This window comes from Phacochoerus africanus, chromosome 10 (assembly GCF_016906955.1).
Source record: "Phacochoerus africanus isolate WHEZ1 chromosome 10, ROS_Pafr_v1, whole genome shotgun sequence".
NCBI classification, from domain to species: Eukaryota; Metazoa; Chordata; class Mammalia; order Artiodactyla; family Suidae; genus Phacochoerus; species Phacochoerus africanus.
The window spans coordinates 18,175,931-18,194,023 of NC_062553.1; the positions used below are offsets into that span (position 1 = coordinate 18,175,931).

An 18,093-nucleotide genomic window follows, 5' to 3' on the forward strand; every position below is an offset into this window, starting at 1 on the left:
ACACTGAACTAGATTTTTCTTTCTCCCCTCCCATGGGTCTTTGAAGAATTGTGAAACGAACGTAGAAGGGTATTGGAGAAATTAATCAGCCGGTTCTTACCAGGTGTTTAGTCCATCCCTGGTATATGGGAGGGCTCTTCGTTCTGCAACAAACAACCCCATCAGGTGGCCAAAGGTAGAGAGGGTGCCTCCGAGGGACCTCACCGAATGCCTTGCACATAGGAGATGCTCAGGAAATATCTGCTGGTTGATTACTTTCCTCCTCCAGGCCCAGCCCCCGCCTGGGGCCGATGAAAGTAAGGATGCTGTTCTTGGTGCTGGTGATTGTTTAGTCTCCTTACCCATTACTCTCTTTTTTTGTCCTTCAAAGCCCACTTGAAATTCCACGTGGCTCAAGAAACTTAAAGGAAGGTGCTGAATCCCAGTCTGACTCAGAGATACCCCAGCTGAACTAATGTTCCAGGGTCAAGAAAGAGCTTTTAAAGAAAGGATGAGGATGAAGGAGAGGGCGATGAGAAGAGGCAGAAGGGGAAGGAGAACGAATAGAGAAAGGAAAAGAATAAGAGGGAAACGGAAGCAGAGACAGGAGGGTTCTGATCCTCTTTGTCCTCGTCTCAGCGATACTCTGAGCTTCTTGAAAGGCACTGTTTCCTGAGAAGAGGATTTTTTTGCAGTCTAACAGGTGTGGAGGCTTAATTATTATTTTAACAGTGTGTTGGAGAAAAGTACAGACACAGAGCTATACAATTACTCTCCTCAAATACAGACATTTGCCTCTGTTTTCACACATATAAAATGAAATCATCAGATGTACCAAATGTTGACATTTCCCCTCATGAAATGCCAGATATTTCCTGAAACTTGGGTAATTATGTCCTTCACCATCCTCCACAAAAAAAAAAAAAAAAAAAGTTCAGCCTGTCACCATGTAATTCCAAAATCATGAAAATGGTTAAGTCGTATACTTGAAAAACTGAGAGAAATCGAGACCCACCCAGAGGTGGATGATTTTCTCATCTTAAAACTGAAGACTAGATCAGACTCATATTGACAAAGCAAACCCTGGGATTCTGCAAAAGAGCGGGGATGAGCACGTCTCCAGAATCCCATCAATGAAACGGTGACATTCTGAATGTAGACAACCACATGTAACCCTAGTCCTCTCAAAAGCAGGGACACCAGCGTAGGATTTCTCACCACCCAGCCCAAGAAACAAGGTAGAGCAGCCGCCAACTTTCAGCTCAACGTTAGGCACTTTGTATGAGTGATTTATTACATGTTTATGGCTGGAGAGAATAGATTTTTGTTGTTGTTGTGACTATTGCTTGCTTTCAGGGCTTTGAAATCTTACCTCCTTTCTCTCCTTTAAAGCAGCAAAAAGCATTGCATGAACAAGGCACCAACCCTGGGCTAGAGTCTATTTGCAGAGAGTTGGAGGAAGGGGAAAAAGAAAACAGTTCTTAAACCTATCTTCGGTTACTCACAGACAGCAATTTCAATTTGAAGGTTCGTGAATTTGCTGTTTGTTGACACCTCTGCCGAACGTGTCAGTTATTGGTCTACAGGTAGATAGGAGCCTTTAGCTCTGAACGAGGCAGAGAGAAGGCAGGAGAAAGAGGTGGGAGAGGGAGAGAGGGTGAGGGGGAGCAAGAGCAAGATAAAAGAGACATAAATAGAGACAGACAGACAGACAGACAGATGGAGACGGAGGCATCCGCAGTGCCAAATGCCTCAGGATGCAAAGAAGATTCTTCTGTGCAACCATCAAGTTAGCGTCAAACCATCTCAGCCCATCTGAGTATTTGGGCTTCAAATAATCCCCCCTGTTGCCTCGTCCATCTGTGCTGCATGAGGTAGGATCACCCAGTTACCGAGAGCATGGGCACTTCTGCATCAGACACCTGGCTTCAGACCCATCATTTGCCACATGCTCATGCCACATGTGACCTTGGGTGGTGTATTAACATTCTCTGTGTCACAGTGTTTTCAGTGTCAGCAAAGAGGGCCCACCTAACAGAACTGCTGAAACAATTGAGTGTGGATGGAAGTCAAGGACCTAGAACAGTGCCTGGCATGTGAGAAGAAAGGACTCAATAAGCATGTGCTGCTGTTGCCCGCACCTTATTATCGGGTCATCATCTCTGAAGGCAGGTTGCAAAGAGGCTGCTACCCAGTTGGAGCCACTTGGAGCATGTGTCCCTTCCATTGTGTGGGAGCATGATGGCTCCTCTAATCCAGTCAGCGCCATGGTCACCCAAACCATGGGCGGGACTGCCAAAAAGAGACGGCCATTCATTGCCGGCAAAAACTTGTGCCCCTGATTGACCACGGAGTGGTTTCTACATGTCCAACCAGAGGTGTTTTCTAAATGAGCATCTATCCGTGGACAAATTTCATGTGCTTTTCTTTAAATACACCTGTTTTTTCATTTCTAAACACCTCACCAGCTAAAGAAAGGACATACAACTGCAGCTCCCGTTGCCTCTAGGACCTTGGGGTTTTAGGGCAATAAAATGCCATGAATACTACTCATCCTCTTTGTCTGTCCACCTTAAAATGATGTCACTTGTCATCTGAAAATACCCTCATTGTGTCAAGATGATGATGGTGGCGATGGTGGTGATGATGGTGGTGGTAATGATGGTGGTGGTAGTGGTGGTGTTGATGGGGGTGATGGGGATGGTGGCGATGGTGGTGATGATGGGGGTGGTGATGGTAGTGATGGTGGTGATGGTGGTGATGATGGGGGTGGTGGCAATGGTGGTGATAATGGTGGTGGTGATGATGGTGGGGGTGGTAATGATGGCGGTGGTGGCGGTGGTGGTGATGATGGCGGTGGTGGCAATGGTGGTGATAATGGTGGTGGTGATGATGGTGGGGGTGGTAATGATGGCGGTGGTGGCGATGGTGGTGATGGTGGTGGTGATGATGGGGGTGGTGGCAATGGTGGTGATGATGATGGTGGTGATGATGGGGGTGGTGATGGTGGTGATGATGGGGGTGGTGGCAATGGTGGCGATGGTGGTGATGATGGGGGTGGTGATGATGGGGGTGGTGGCAATGGTGGTGATAATGGTGGTGGTGATGATGGGGGTGGTGGGGGTGGTAATGATGGCGGTGGTGGCGATGGTGGTGATGGTGGTGGTGATGATGGGGGTGTTGGCAATGGTGGCGATGGTGGTGATGATGGGGGTGGTGATGATGGGGGTGTGGCATGGTGGTGATAATGGTGGTGGTGGATGATGGGGGTGGTGGGGGTGGTGATGATGGCGGTGGTGGCGATGGTGGTGATGATGATGGTGGTGATGATGGGGGTGGTGGCAATGGTGGCGATGGTGGTGATGATGGGGGTGGTAATGATGGCGGTGGTGGCGATGGTGGTGATGGTGGTGGTGATGATGGGGGTGGTGGCAATGGTGGTGATAATGGTGGTGGTGATGATGGGGGTGGTGGCAATGGTGGTGGTGATGATGGGGTGGTGATGGTGGTGATGGTGGTGGCGGCGATGGCAGTGATGATGGGGGGTGGTGGCAATGGTGGTGGCAATGGTGGTGGTGATGATGGGGGTGGTGATGGTGGTGGTGGTGGTGGTGGTGGCGATGGTGGTGATGATGGGGGTGGTGGCAATGGTGGTGATAATGGTGTGGTGATGATGGTGGTGATGGTGGTGATGATGGGGGTGGTGGCAATGGTGGTGATGATGGTGGTGGTGATGGTGGTGGTGGCGATGGCGGTGATGATGGGGGTGGTGGCAATGGTGGTGGCAATGGGGGTGGTGATGATGGGGGTGGTGATGGTGGTGGTGGCGATGGTGGTGATGATGGGGGTGGTGGCAATGGTGGTGGCAATGGGGGTGGTGATGATGGGGGTGGTGATGGTGGTGGTGGCGATGGTGGTGATGATGGGGGTGGTGGCGATGGCAGTGATGATGGGGGTGGTGGCAATGGTGGTGGTGATGATGGGGGTGGTGATGGTGGTGATGGTGGTCGTGGCGATGGTGGTGATGATGGGGGTGGTGGCAATGGTGGTGATAATGGTGTGGTGATGGTGGTGGTGATGGTGGTGGGGGTGGGGGTGTGATATAACGAAGACGGCTAAGATTTATTGAGCACTCTCCATGAGTGCTTTACCTAGATTATCTCATTTATTTCTTATGACCACTCTAGGAGATGGGTAACCTCTTACCCTCATTCATAGAGATAAGAAAACTGAAGTGCTAAGGAGTTAGGCATCTTGCCCATAGTCATACAGCAAATGACTTCAGAATCTTCACTCTTAATCACCATATTAGGCTACCTCTGAAAATATCTAACAGAAAAATCACTGGTGTGGGATTCAGGAAATCCAGTTACTCACTCTAGTTCTGCCCAACTACCTTTTCATCCGTTTAACTTTGATTAAGTCGCATTGCATCTTTGGTTTCAATATCTTCTAAGAAAGAGTAGCTTTTACATTAAGTGTCTGCTAAGGTCTCTTCCTGATCAACAACTGCATGATCTATTCATTCATATAGTAAATAATAATTAGGGATTAAGTATATACTGTGTTATAGGCACTGTGTGGATGCTTATGCAACAGGGGTGAAAATATAGATATGTTCCCTATCTTTGTGGAACTCATAGTCTAGAAGAGGAGATAGTGCTAAGTAAGAAACCAAGTAAACATATCATCATAAATCTAAAATGCCATAAAGGACAAGTGCCAGGACCCTCATGAAAGAGAGTAACATGAAGAACCTGATTTAGACTGACACGTCTTTTCAGGATGTGATATTTAAAACAAGGGCTGCAAGACAGCAGAATTTGGTTAAGTGTGCAAAAAGGTATTCCAGGTTGAGAGAAGAGAACAAGCAAAGGCCTGAGACAGGAAAGAGCATTGTGTATTCCAAAACCTGAGAAGAGGCCAGTGTAGCGAAGACTTAGTGAGGAGGGTAGAAAAGTGGTACCATATAGATGTAGCGAGGCAGGCAAGGGGCAGATCACTGGTGTCTTTGTCCATCCATGTCCTGTATCCTAAGACGACACCAGAATGCTAATAATTGCCACAGGAGAGAAACCTTCCCTGGTCCTACCTACAAAACCTCCATCCCAAAATTAGGCTTTCCCCAAAGAAATAGATGCTGAGTTTGGGGATCAGGCAAAGGCACTAACTTGACAAGATTTACCTATATCATTCTGTTCACCAATAGGAACAGTCCTGGGGGAAACAGAGTAAAGAAGGAAGAAATTGACCACGACCTGGATCATTCAAGTGAAGTTTCCAATATTGCCTCAAAAACTGACTCGAGTGGTCCAAATAGCTCCTTAGATTCTCCATTTCACTTTGCACATGAACACAGAGCTGTGAACCCATCAAGAGGTTCCGCTGTACCCCTAGAAAGCCTAAGCACTTCAGCCTACCCTCCGGTAAGACTATGAAATAGGAAGAATTTGGTAATTGTCCTCTTTAGATTTCCAGGTCCTTCTAATGTCACCTCTTCAAGAAAGCCATTTTAATTGCCCCTATTACAAGTGAGAACTCACTTATTTAACTACCTATAGTTTTTGCATCATACCTGCCTAAGTGGTTAGCTTCCTCTGACTTGCATTCACAGTTTGTTCACTAGGTGGTAAGCACCTTGAGAACAGAAGCCATCTTAGCGAAAAGTCTCTTTGCTGGCACCTGGCACAGTGGCTGCACAGAGGAGACCCTCATGCTTCATGCCTTTAGTTTAATGGATTTATTTATCTGTAGCTCTAACGTTTTCACTGCCTCCTACACTCCATCCCTATCCCCCTGCCCTGAGTTCCCCACCAAAGAATTTCACCTGGCGACACTGTTCCTTCCACCATTTCTCAGCAGCCTCTTTCCAAGTACACTTGCTCTGTGTCCCCTTTCTGAAAGGCTACTTCCTGCTAGGTGACAAGAGATGGCAATTGGTTGATCCAATCAACAAATCCTTTCTAACCTGGTACCTAGCTGAGGAGGTTCCCTCTCATACTGTAACTCAATCAAAATGACCAGTTACAGAAAACTTGTAAGAACTGTGGACCCCTGGACAATAATGGGGCCTTCTGCTGCCTGCCGGTCCTTGGTAAAAATCACAATACAGGGGCGGTTACCAACTACACTCATGGATACAATAAATAATTTCATGAAAACAATAAAAGTAATTACCTCCATTATTTCCTGAACACCTTCTCACTCCCAGGTTCTACTCCTCTCCAAGCCCCAAAAATTAGGTTTTATTAGCCCCACTGAGGGGGAAACTCAGCCCCAAAGAAATGAAGTGTCGTCTGCTCGTGATGCAGCTGAAATCCAAAAGGAGGATTCAGCTGCCAGTCTCTCTGTCACCTGGAGTCATTCTACAACGTCGCCTCATGCCTCTGAAAGAAAGGAAAACTACAGCCGGTGGCCAGCCCCAATCTCTTCTCAAGCTCAGCATATTTCCCACTGCTGATGGAAACTGATGAACAGCTGCAGCATCCTGGAGAGGAAGATCACCCTGCCTCTCATCAGAAAAAGAGCTTCCCAATTGAAGAGAGCAGGAGGAGGTGAAATGGGGCAGCGCAGCCATCCCCCAGATTTCTGAGAGTTGAACAGACCCCGGACTGCTGGGTAAAGGAAGTCGTAGCCCCTGTGAATTGTGTTCATAGTGGATAACAGGCAGGTCTCCACAGTTCTCAACATGAACCGGTGACATTAACAAGGCATGAAAGGACACGTGACTCAACAACCGCCAGTGAGGAATTGAACTGCATGGGTTCTTTGGGCAGAATCACATATCATCTTCAATGGGGCCAATGTCTGCCTGAACTTGTGAACAAGGAAAGGGAAATAATATCCAGGAAGCACCAGGCATCAGGCGAGGCATTTTATATACGTTATCTCTGAATTGCCTACAGAGAAGAAGCATTAGCTAGAGTCCCATTGTGCAGAAAAAGAAACTGAGGCTCAGGGAGATGATTTGCAAGGAGGGACCTGGCTAGCAAATGGCAGATTTGGGATCCATGCCCAGGTCTGTCTCACTCCCAGGCTGTTGTTTTTTCCATTATACCATCATGTCTCGCCTTTGCATGCTTTCTGAACTCCATTTGTTGTGATTTTCAGCTGCTTGGATGGATTGCACACTTGGAAATCCACCAAAAGCAGATCCTACATCTTTAGCAAGCCACATAAACGCTAGGCCAAATTCCAACCATCTTTTTAACAAGAGAACTCTCCAGCCTGAGTAATGGGGCTTTAAAAAAAAAGAAAGAAAAGAAAAGGAGAAAGGCAAAAAGTAATTTGCAGAGGGGGCCTGTGGGATTCAGATGGGTGTGGGTGGCCGACCCTGGCACAGATACAATCACAGCCCATCGGGAGAACAATGAGGCCATAAGTCCAGCGTCTGAAGAATGCCATTCATTCACTCAACAACGATTTCTGAGTGCCTCGTTTGAGCATAGCAAAGCACTGTGGGAGCGACAAAGGAGCAAACAGCTTGGACCCAACCCATGAGGAGTACACGGTACTCCCAGGCAGGCTGTCAGATTCAGGGAGACGGGCAAGTGGACTGAGGAACGTGACATTTTTCAGGCACGCCTAGCGAGATCACTGATGCGAACGAACTTCTCAGCCCGTCTCTGAGCTTCTAGGTTTGGTCCACATCTCCACAAGGATTTCTTCCTCCTTTTCCTTTCTTTCTTTCATACTCCTCTAGTCCTGTTTCCTTACCTCTCTGGCGGCATGTGCAGGGCAGGGGTAAAAACTTTGTCCTGGAGATAAAAGTTGTGTCCACGTAGCTCTGCCATCTTCTAGCTATGTGACCTTGGACCTGTCTTCAAGGCTTCCAAACCCCTATTTGCTCATCAGCAAAGGAAATACAACAATCCCTATCTCAAGGGTTATGGGAGGATTAATTGAGATAGTAATAGGCAAAAGTCCTTCGAAAATAGCAAACTACGCAAAAAAAAAAAAAAAAAGTCCATTGTTACCACCAAGGCCGATTTATTAGATTATTATGTTAATGGTTAATAGTCAGCTGAACAGAAACCCCTGCCAATTGGCTGTCATTCTTTCTGATTTTCCTGGGGCAAAGGCTGGCTAAGCAAAAAAGAAAAGCCAGACAAAGAATGCTATTTTGTGAATTCTTCCCCAAAAGGACAGCATTGTAAGCCTGCCGTGAATAAAGAGTGTAAATTATATTCAGCATGATATAAGTAATGACATATCAATTAACTGTGTCAACAAGGTCTAAAAATATGCAAATTACTGTACTTCAATTAGAAAAATCTACATCCTTAGAGAATATTGTAAATCAGGAAATTTGGGAGACATTAAGAGTAATCAGTGAGGGAAAGCATGTACTTTTTGCTGTATCCTATTTTTATACATACATAATGAAATAATTATAGCTACACTGTATTTATGCCTCTGCAAAAATATTAAAATCTTAAGATCTTTACAATGATAAGTTAAATCTGTATTATGTTTTCAGACAACATTAATTATAAGAGAAAGAAATCTATTATCATTCAATATAAGTAAGTTGAAACTAATTTGGACATGTAAATTAGAAATGCTGGGGTTTTTTTTCTCAGCGCCAGAACATTAGAAAAGAGAAAGCAAGAAGAGATATCTAGATCAATTACTGAATCTATAAATGCAGAAGTTTTCAGCATATTTAAATTCTGATGCAAATCTAAGCGTATTTAGTAACTTTTATCAAAAACGTCAAATGATTTGGCCTTTCCATTTTGCAGAGGTCTCTCTAGTCTTCTTTGCTTAAAATGCATTAATCTATATGTTTGGAAGGTATCTGTCCTTACCTGAGCTGTCCCCTCACTGTGACTCCCAACAAACCGCAAGAGGCAAGGCTAGGATTATATAAGGCGATGCCAGTTTTCAATGACTGGGATATATTCGCCACAGTAACTGGAGTGCTACCTTCACTTTGAAATTCAACAAGCATCAATTCCAGAGATGCCAGAGGAAGGGAAGGCAAAGGGACCCAGGACTCAGATCAAAAGCAGCTCACCTCTCCACAGCCTCAGGGAAGTACATCCCCAGGGAAGGTCCTGCAATGAGACTCCTTGGGGTCTGAGAGATTTTAGGGAACGAATCACAAGCTCCATGGGGCTGCAAATTCTGACTCCGTAATGACTTGTTTCCTGCCAGGTTCCCACCCCCTGCTTCCTTTCCATGTGGAAGGATGCCATTCACGTTTTAGAACCCAGAGTTCAATATCATCTTTTATAAAAATCCATCCCAACAATTGCAGGCCGAGTCACTCGCTGCTCTAATTTTATGAGGCCTGGGGCATTCTGACTCTTAGTGCGTCCACTCAGGCTAGAAGCTCCATCAGGGCAGGAGCGATGGTTTTCTGTGTGTGCTCCAGGGAGGCCCAGGGATTCCTACAAAGCAGACACTGGATCACAGCAAACAAAAGGAAGAAAGAAGACAGATCTGGCAACAGTCTACTAAGAAGATGGGCTTTTCATAGCACTTTCATTAAAGCCCTTAGCACGGATTCAACTCCTCCCTTGGTTAGACCAACTAAATAACCAGAGTTGGAGCTGCTTTGATGAAAAATGGGGAAGAAGGTGAAGCTTACTTTCATCCTTGGCATCCCTGTTCTAGTTTTCAACCCCTCTCTCCCCACCAACTCGCATGGGATTTCCACTCTCCTCCTGCTTTCTTACCTGCCTGCCTCTAAGTCTGCTGATAAAATTGCTCTAAGTGGCAGGGTTTACTACAGCACCCCTTCCAGGAGTTTTGTCCTGAACAAGGAGTGAAATGTTATGTCAAAAGAACCAAGATCTAACAGAGGAATTTCAGGCACTGGTGGGCCAAGGTGAAAGGCACATTTCTTGTCCCCCTTAAAACGCACATGCACAGGGAGTTCCCGTTGTGGCTTAGCGGGATACAAACCTGACGAGTATCTGTGAGGATGTGGGTTGGATCCCTGGCCTCGCTCAGTGGGTTAAGGATCTGACGTTGCTGTGAGCTGTGGTGTAGGTTGCAAACACGGCTCAGATCCCGTGTTGCTGTGGCTGTGGTGTAGGCCAGCAGCTGAAGCTCTGATTCAACCCCTAGCCTGGGAACTTCGGTATGCTGCAGGTACGGCACCAAAAAGAAAAACAAAGACAAAGAACACACAAGCACACACGTGCGTGTATACACACACACACACACACACACACAATCAGAAGGCTAAATGCTTTGCCTGTTTGAACATCAGCTTTGATAGGTACAGATATTTCTTAAAATGGAGCTAGACAAAATATTTCCTAAACGATTGCTTAACTGGTGGTGAGAATGGAGCAAGAGAAAGTTTGATATTTCAACCAGGGAAATACTAATGTGCAGCCTAACAAATACATACCAACCCATCAAAATTTTTTCCAAGATATTTTTTCCCCTAGAGTGAAGAACAGGGCTAGCAGTTGAGATTTTAAAACTAGCATCCTTCCTGGTTTGCCCAGCGTAAATCTCAGCTTCTAACAGGTGAGTCTGGGATTGATGCTATTTTACAAGCTCGTACTTACCCCCAATTTTGTGGGCATATGGTACCTGCTCCCTGAATCCACATGGCTCAAAGTAATTCATCTGCCTTACTTGTTTAAGAATTTAGGGAGATAAATATTTGGGCCAGATTTGCTTAATCAAATGAATTTCCAGTAAAAAGGGAACGTCAAAGAGCAAGCAGGATTTACAGTAGTAATTTTAATGCCGTAAATTCAATACTACTCCTCATGCAAACCATCATGTTCTTATCATGCTTTTTTCCCTCTGCATGATCAATTAATCCATATTTTCTTCCTCCCTTTCTTCATTTTCTCCATTCTCTGCATTTTTAAGCTTCATCATGCATAGTTTTGGAGCTGAGATGCTCTAGGATTTATTGCAAAAGTATCAGGTGCCCAGGCAGCTAAGGTTCTGCGTACGGATCGTGCTAAGAAAGAAATACGCTCAAGGTGTAATCACCAAGTGTAGCCCAAACTTGAGAGCATCAAGGATCACGTGCAAAGGATTCCAATCATTTATTTAAAAGAGGAGTCAGAACTAGATAACACCAAATCTACCTGTCTGAGCCGAACAAGGCGGGGGGACTTCCCTCTAACTCCTCTCATCTGCTTTCTCACTTCGGGTTCTCAGGAATAGAGAGCACACACACTGATCATACTTCCTGATGATCAAAAGTTACCTTTATTGAATGCCAACATCCTGCTGGTTGTGTAGGGTAATGTCAGATGGGGGTCAGGATAAATTCTACAACCTCGACCAAGTCATCAGTCTGCGTAAAACATACAGGGGGAGCTAGGGAGGAAAATCCGTCACCCCTTCACCACTCCCAGAGAAAGAAGGGGAGAAAAAAAACCCACAAAACAGGAGACACACACGCTGTAAACACAGCCCACCTTTTATTGCAGAGCGCCTGCTCTGTATCCAAAAGCTTTGCAATTATTTGGCTATTACTTATCTTTAAACATCAGCTAAAGAGATCTAGCATTTTGGAAAAGTAATTATACCGTAATGCAGATGGTAGTAATAACAATTACCCAAGATAAGCCCTTGCAATGATCTTTACAAAGCAAAGCAGAAGTAGTACTGACTCAGGAAGGACCTCCAGTGGAGAAGGGTGCAATGCAGTAGTCAGACTGTCCCCTGGAAAAGAGACAGGCAGGTGCTCCGCCTCTCACCCCTGGAGGCAAGGCTAGCTGGAGGGTAAACACTTCCTAAGTTGAAAAAAGTCGACAATTCCCAGCAGCTCGTATTTGCTGTGACTCTACCCACCCCGAATGGAAAAGATTTCTTCCCCCTGCTTCATGCAGGCCAACTTTAGCCCCAGTTCCCCATCTTGAAACTGCCTGCCACATGCATTTCTGTGGGGAAGGATTTATCCTACAACATGAGAGTTGTCGAAACCGGGGGATCTAATTGCTTAGAAATCATTAATTGCTATAAATAGATGACTTCTGGGAGTCAATGAACTATAAGCAGAAGAGACAGTGTGTTTGAATGTCACGCTTGTGCACTGGATATTTTTATGACTTGTCAGTGGTTCCGTAAAGAACTCACACAGCAAAAGGTGCCTAGTCAACCTGGACTGATTGAAATCGCCAGTGAGAAATAGATGGTTCTTCTTTTAAACCTTGGCCACCCTTCGAACAAATCAGAATGTGCATTTATGATGCATCACTAAGGAAAGTGAGTACCAGCGATCCAAGAAGAAAAAAAAAAGTGAGAACATAAAGGAGGCACTATCTGATCTTTGCTATTTTCCAGGGCATAAAATAACAACCTGTCATCTACCTTTTGCAGGTCATTTTTATCACGTTGCAGGCCAAAACGAAATTTGACCTCCATTTTCCAGCTATGCTGGTGATGATAAATTTAATGCATGCAGAGCAAATGAACAGAGGGCCCAGACAGAGTCAGATTAGTGTGGGATTATTTATTCCAGAGGTCCCGCAGGGAAAGGGGCATTGCTGTCCTTAGAACTTTTGTCATCTCCCCTCCTCTGGGTCCTCGCTGGGTGGCCCACATCTGGATCCCCTGGCCACAGTAATTCCTTTCTGCCTTCCTACACCACAAGGCCCTTTGCTCCCAAGACTTAAAAGAGGAAAGGCAATCATTTCTCTGAGTCATCTCATTCTGTGAATCAGATCACGACCCTCGTTTTTTTTTTTTTCAACAAAGCAGTAAATAAATACCACGAACACCTCTTTCAAACATCCCAGCATTCAAACAGGAAAGTGCCACCTTACAGGGGAGAAACTGCTGCAGGACCCTCCCCCCCAATCCACCATGGCTTTGCCACAGGGATCGCAAAAATAATCGAGCTGCCAGGGAGCAGTTTCTTACAAACCTGATGAATTAGCCAGCGTCCCCCCGAGCAGTGGAGCTCAGTTTTGTGAAGGAAGCTTGCCTTCCACTTGCAGCTCACCTGCCGGAAAACGCTGCTAAGCGGCGGGCATTCTGACTTTAACCCACCCCCATCACAAAGCAACAAGTAGCCTGGGACCCTCGTACAGCCTCAAACATCATCTTCAACATCCTAAGTACCCAGGGAAATTATAACTGGCCTCAGATGCCTATTACTCCACTCCTCCTTTCCCCTCCTGCACAGGCTTATGAAAGCCAAACAACTTTTTTTTCCCCCCTTTGGTCTTTTTAGGCCCCTGAGGCATATGGAAGTTCCCAGGCTAGGGGTCAGGTGGGAGCTGCAGCTGCCGGCCCACACCACAGCCACAGCAACTGGGCATCTGAGCTGTGTCTTCAACCTACACCATAGCTCACAGCAACGCTGGATCCTTAACCCACTGAGCGAGGCCAGGGATCGAACCCGCGTGCTCATGGATCATAGTCGGGTTCATTATTCCTGAGCCATGACTGGAACTCCAGCCAAGAACTTTTGACAAGCGCTAACTTCAGGATTGTCTACGTGTGGAATCCAATTGGTCCTCACGGGAAGAGTCAGTAGTGGTTCCACACCATCTGATGAAATACAACTGCCCTTCAGAGCGGCATGAAGTGGAATCTCTAAATCACCAAATGAGTTGTGAGGTTTGTCTCAATGGTAGGTACACACATGCATGCATGCATGCATTCACTCATTTCAAACCTCAGTTGCGTCCTGCCTCTCTTCTGTTCAAAGGCATCTAATTTATTCATTCAGAACGAAGGATAAACCCCTTGCCTTGGCGGACAGGGTCCCCTCCCCTGCTCCATCGTCATCTCCCTGGCTCTCATCTGCTCCAGCTGTTTCTCTTTGCTGTTCCTCAAACATCACAAGGTCAGGGCTGGGCTTCGACTTGCTGTTCCTTCTGCTGAGACCCCTTCCCTCCAAGTATCCAGAGCATAATCTCTTTACACTGCGGGCGCCCCCATCCAAAGAATCCCACCTGACAACACTCTACTGATCCGCAGCCCCTCTGGCAGCCTCTGTCTTTGGGTTCCTCCCGCCTGAGGCAAGGACGTGTGTGCTGAATGTTGATTTGAAAGGTGATGCAAGGGAAGGCGTGAGTGGAGGGGTGGCAGGAGAAAAGCAGTGGGAGAGCGAGGATGGGGTGGTAACCACGGTGGGTAACTAACTGGAGCTCCGTCCTGCTGGAAGAGAGGCTGCACCTCCCAGGATGAGCCAGCTCCTCAGCTTTGGAGGAAGTGCCACAGGCGGGAAGCTGTCATAGGCAAAGGAATGTGGCTCAGCCCCAGCTGAAGTCACAGGCGGGCTGGAGGGACAGAGGTGGTGCAGGGCACTCTCTCGCTCACCGGACGTGGATTTTCTTTCCTGCAGTGTTCACCCCCTGACATAGTATATATCGATTTGCTGATTGACTTACCATCCATCCCTTTTCCAGCCCTGCTCCCACCCCAACAAACACATCCACGGAAGCTCAGGAACACAGAGCTCTCAGCAGGAGCAGGTTGTTCTCCGCTCCACCTCCAACACCTAGACATGTGCTGGGCAGATTTTGTTGGATGAATGAACTTATCAATTTATTTGCCCGTGTATTTATGTAAGAGCTCTCGCCTGGGCTGTACCTGGGCTGTAAAGTGCTAGGATGTCAGAAGGGACAGGAGCTCAATTCTATGCAGCCAGTCACTGTCTTCCAGCTTCTTCATAAACCTCTGCCTTGGGCCCCAGGAGGACACAAACAACACTCGAGAGGAAGAGACTGTGCTGTGTGTTTTGCTGTGTTGGTGGTGGTGGTTCGACAGGACCTAGCATGGGCCAGGCAGAGACAAGGTTCTCAAGAGATGCTCATGAGCTCAGTGGCCCGCCTATCAGCCCTGCCCTGGAAACAGCCACAGAAAATTATAATAATAAATCTCCTAAGTGCAACAAATGAGATCCATAGAGAGAGCCATGAGAACAAGGAGAGGGAGCAACGAAGGATCTGGGAGAATGGGAGGAAGTGCCACAGAGGCAGGGACATTTTAATTGGGACCTGAAGAATAAGAGTCTGCCACTCAAAGGCAATAAACGCGTTCCTGGCAAAGGGGATGGCTTTTGCGATGTTCAGATAGCGTGTGACACCATGCAAATCTAGAGCACGAAGCACGTTGGCAGGGGTTGAACTTTGTAGCACAGACTTCATCAGCCAGAAATAAGTTCCCTTAAAAAATCAAAAGTGAAAGACTCTGCTACCAAGCGTTAGCGAGACTGTCCAGAAGCAGGCATTCTCTTAGACGGCTGGCGCGAATGTCAATTAGTACAACCTTTGTGCAGGGCAATTTATTGATATCTCGTAAAGCTGAAAATATAATTCCCCACCATTGAGCCATCTCACTTCTCGGTACGTGCCCAAGAAGGACTCGCTCACAAGCCAAAGGAGAGACAGGGCGGGGATGTTATTATCAGCGCCACCAATAATTGTGAAAAACTGGGAGAGAATCTAGATCTCTATCCATAGGAAGGGAAATAGGTATCTACAAATAAGCAATAAATAAACCATGAAATTGATGTAGAGAGGAGTTTAAAAATGAAAGAAATAGGAGTTCCCCTGTGGCCCAGTAGGTGAAGGATCTAGCATTGTCACTGCTGTGGCTCAGGTTGCAGCTGTGGCAGGAGTTTGCTCCTTGGCACCGGAACTTACACATGCCGCAGGCACGGCCGAAAGGGGGAAAAATGACCAAGCAGATCCACATCTTCCACACGGAGAAATCTTCGCTATGATGTTGAGAAAAGAAAGCAAGTCACGGAAGGCACCTGCATCATAAAACTATTATGTAGATTTTAAAATTCATAAGCCTCTGAACTGTTTGTGGAGTGTATGCTTACCTTTAAAGAAGTCGAAGGATAAAAAGGCAGGGATAGATCCTGTAGAGTTAATGGTTACCTCTGAGACGTCGGAAAGGCTAATGGGATTAGAAAAGGGGCAAATGGAGCTTTAAAGTATCTGAAACGTTATTTCTAAAGGAAAAAAAAAAAAAATCTGACGCAAATGTGCCAAACTGTGAGCATTGGTTAAATATGGATGTTGGACACATGAGTGTTTTCAGGTGTTTTTAGGCATCGGTCTTTGTGGTTTTCTTACTGTTCAAAAAGATTGTGCATCTTTTTAAATGGCCAGAGGAATTTCACTTGAAAGGTAGGTCGTCTTAGTTTGGTCCACGGCCGAGTTTTTATGGAGGTGACTCTGTTCTCTCTACCAAAACAAACAGTTGGCAACTATTTACTCTCTTCATAAGTTCAACCATTGGCTTCATCAGCAAGCATTTTTTCAGTGTCCATTATGCAAAGAGCTACCATTCTGCATAACGACAGGGGATTCCAATCAGCTCAAAAGACAAAATCCCCACTAGGACCTACTGTATAGCACAGGGAACTATACTCAGTATTTTGTAATACTCTATAAGGGAAAGAATCTGAAATCTGAAATATATGTATAGTCTAAATCACTGTGCTGTACTCCTGAAACTATATAACATTATGAACCAACGATACTTCAGTAAAAACTTTTTAAAAATAAACTTTTTCAAAAAGGCAAAATTCCCAACTTCAATGCACATCTAGCCTGTCAAGAGCCAAAGGACATATACATTCAAATAGCTCCCAAACACTTAAGTAGATAAAAGTTATATGCCAGAAACCTACATCACCATAACACACTTTATTTTTTATTAGTATGTGGCTGGTATCAGCGGAAGATAAAACTGGAGCCGTAAATATGATATCACGTATCAGCAGTTGTCAGGATCTAAAACAGCAATGGCAGAAAAGGACCTCACACACACTCAGGCTGTGACTTTCTTAAGGACAAGGAGCCAGAAGTTCCATCGCCAACCCTCACCGCCGTGAACACAAACACGGGAGCTGGAAGAAAATGAAGACAAATGGTGGTCCCTCCCCTGACGTGTTGTCCACCCGCGGAGTCAGCCATTTTTTAAGTCGTATTGATTATGGAGGCTACTCCCTAGGCCCAGGCCTCGGGAGAGGCACCTCCAGCCAGGCTCCTGGTCATTTGCCCAAATACGACAGTGGCTCAATATTCAGCGTCAAGGAGGGAACACTCGTCCCTGCTCTGTTCTGAACTCATATAACCCAGCACTTCCTTCCTTAATTTTAAAAATTGTACTGAAGTATTGTTGACTGACAATGTGGTGATTTTGGGGGGGGGGGGTTGATCTATCTAAATAGATAGATAGATAGATAGATAGATAGATAGATAGATAGATAGATAGATAGATAGTTAGATAGATTTTTTTTTGTTTTTTTGCTTTTTATGGCCACACCTGCAGCATATGAAAGTTCCCAGGCTAGGGGTCGAACTGGAGCTGCAGCTGCCAGCCTGCGCCACAGCCACAGCAATGCCAGATCTGAGCCACATCTAAGACCTACATCACAGCTCACCAGCAACACTAGATCCTTAACCCACTGAGCGAGGTCAGGTATTGAACCCACATCATCATGGATACTAGTTGGGCTCATAACCGGATGAGCCACAGTGGGAACTCTCTACAATGTGGTGTTAATTTCTGCTGTAGAGCAAAGTGACTCAGTTTTATATATATACTTTTTCATATTCTTTGTTCATTACGGTTTATGCAGGATATTGAATATAATTCCCTGTGCTATGCAATAGGACCCTGCTGTCTATCCCTCCTTTACGTAACAGTTTGCCTCTGTTAGTCCCAAACTCACAACGCTTTCCTTACTAACTTTTAAAATTACAGCCAAGACACAGAAACAACCTAAATGTCCATCGACAGAGGAGTGGATCAAGAAGAGGTGGTACCTATATACAATGGAATATTACTCAGCCATTAAAAGGAAAGAAATAATGGCATTTGTAGCAACATGGATGGACCTAGAAATTATCATGCTACTTGAAGTCAGTCAGACAATGAGACACCAACATCAAATGCTATCACTGACATGTGGAATCTAAAAATAGGACACAATGAACCTCTTTGCAGAACAGATACAGACTCACAGACTTTGAAAAACGTATGGTTTCCAAAGGAGACAGATTGGGGGGTGGGGGGAGGCGCTGAGGGTTCGGGATGGATATGCTGTAAAATTTGGTTGCGATGATTGTTGTACACCTATAAATGTAATAAAATTCATTGAGTAATAAAATAAATAAATACCAAGACATAAAATCAAATAAAATTATATAAGTA

General features: G+C 45.6%; 1 pseudogene; it reads right to left on the reverse strand.

The window, feature by feature from the left end:
* Window positions 1–2,773: 2,773 nt before the first annotated feature.
* LOC125137373 (basic proline-rich protein-like) lies at window positions 2,774–7,772 on the reverse strand (annotated as a pseudogene).
* Between the last annotated feature and the right edge of the window lie 10,321 nt (window positions 7,773–18,093).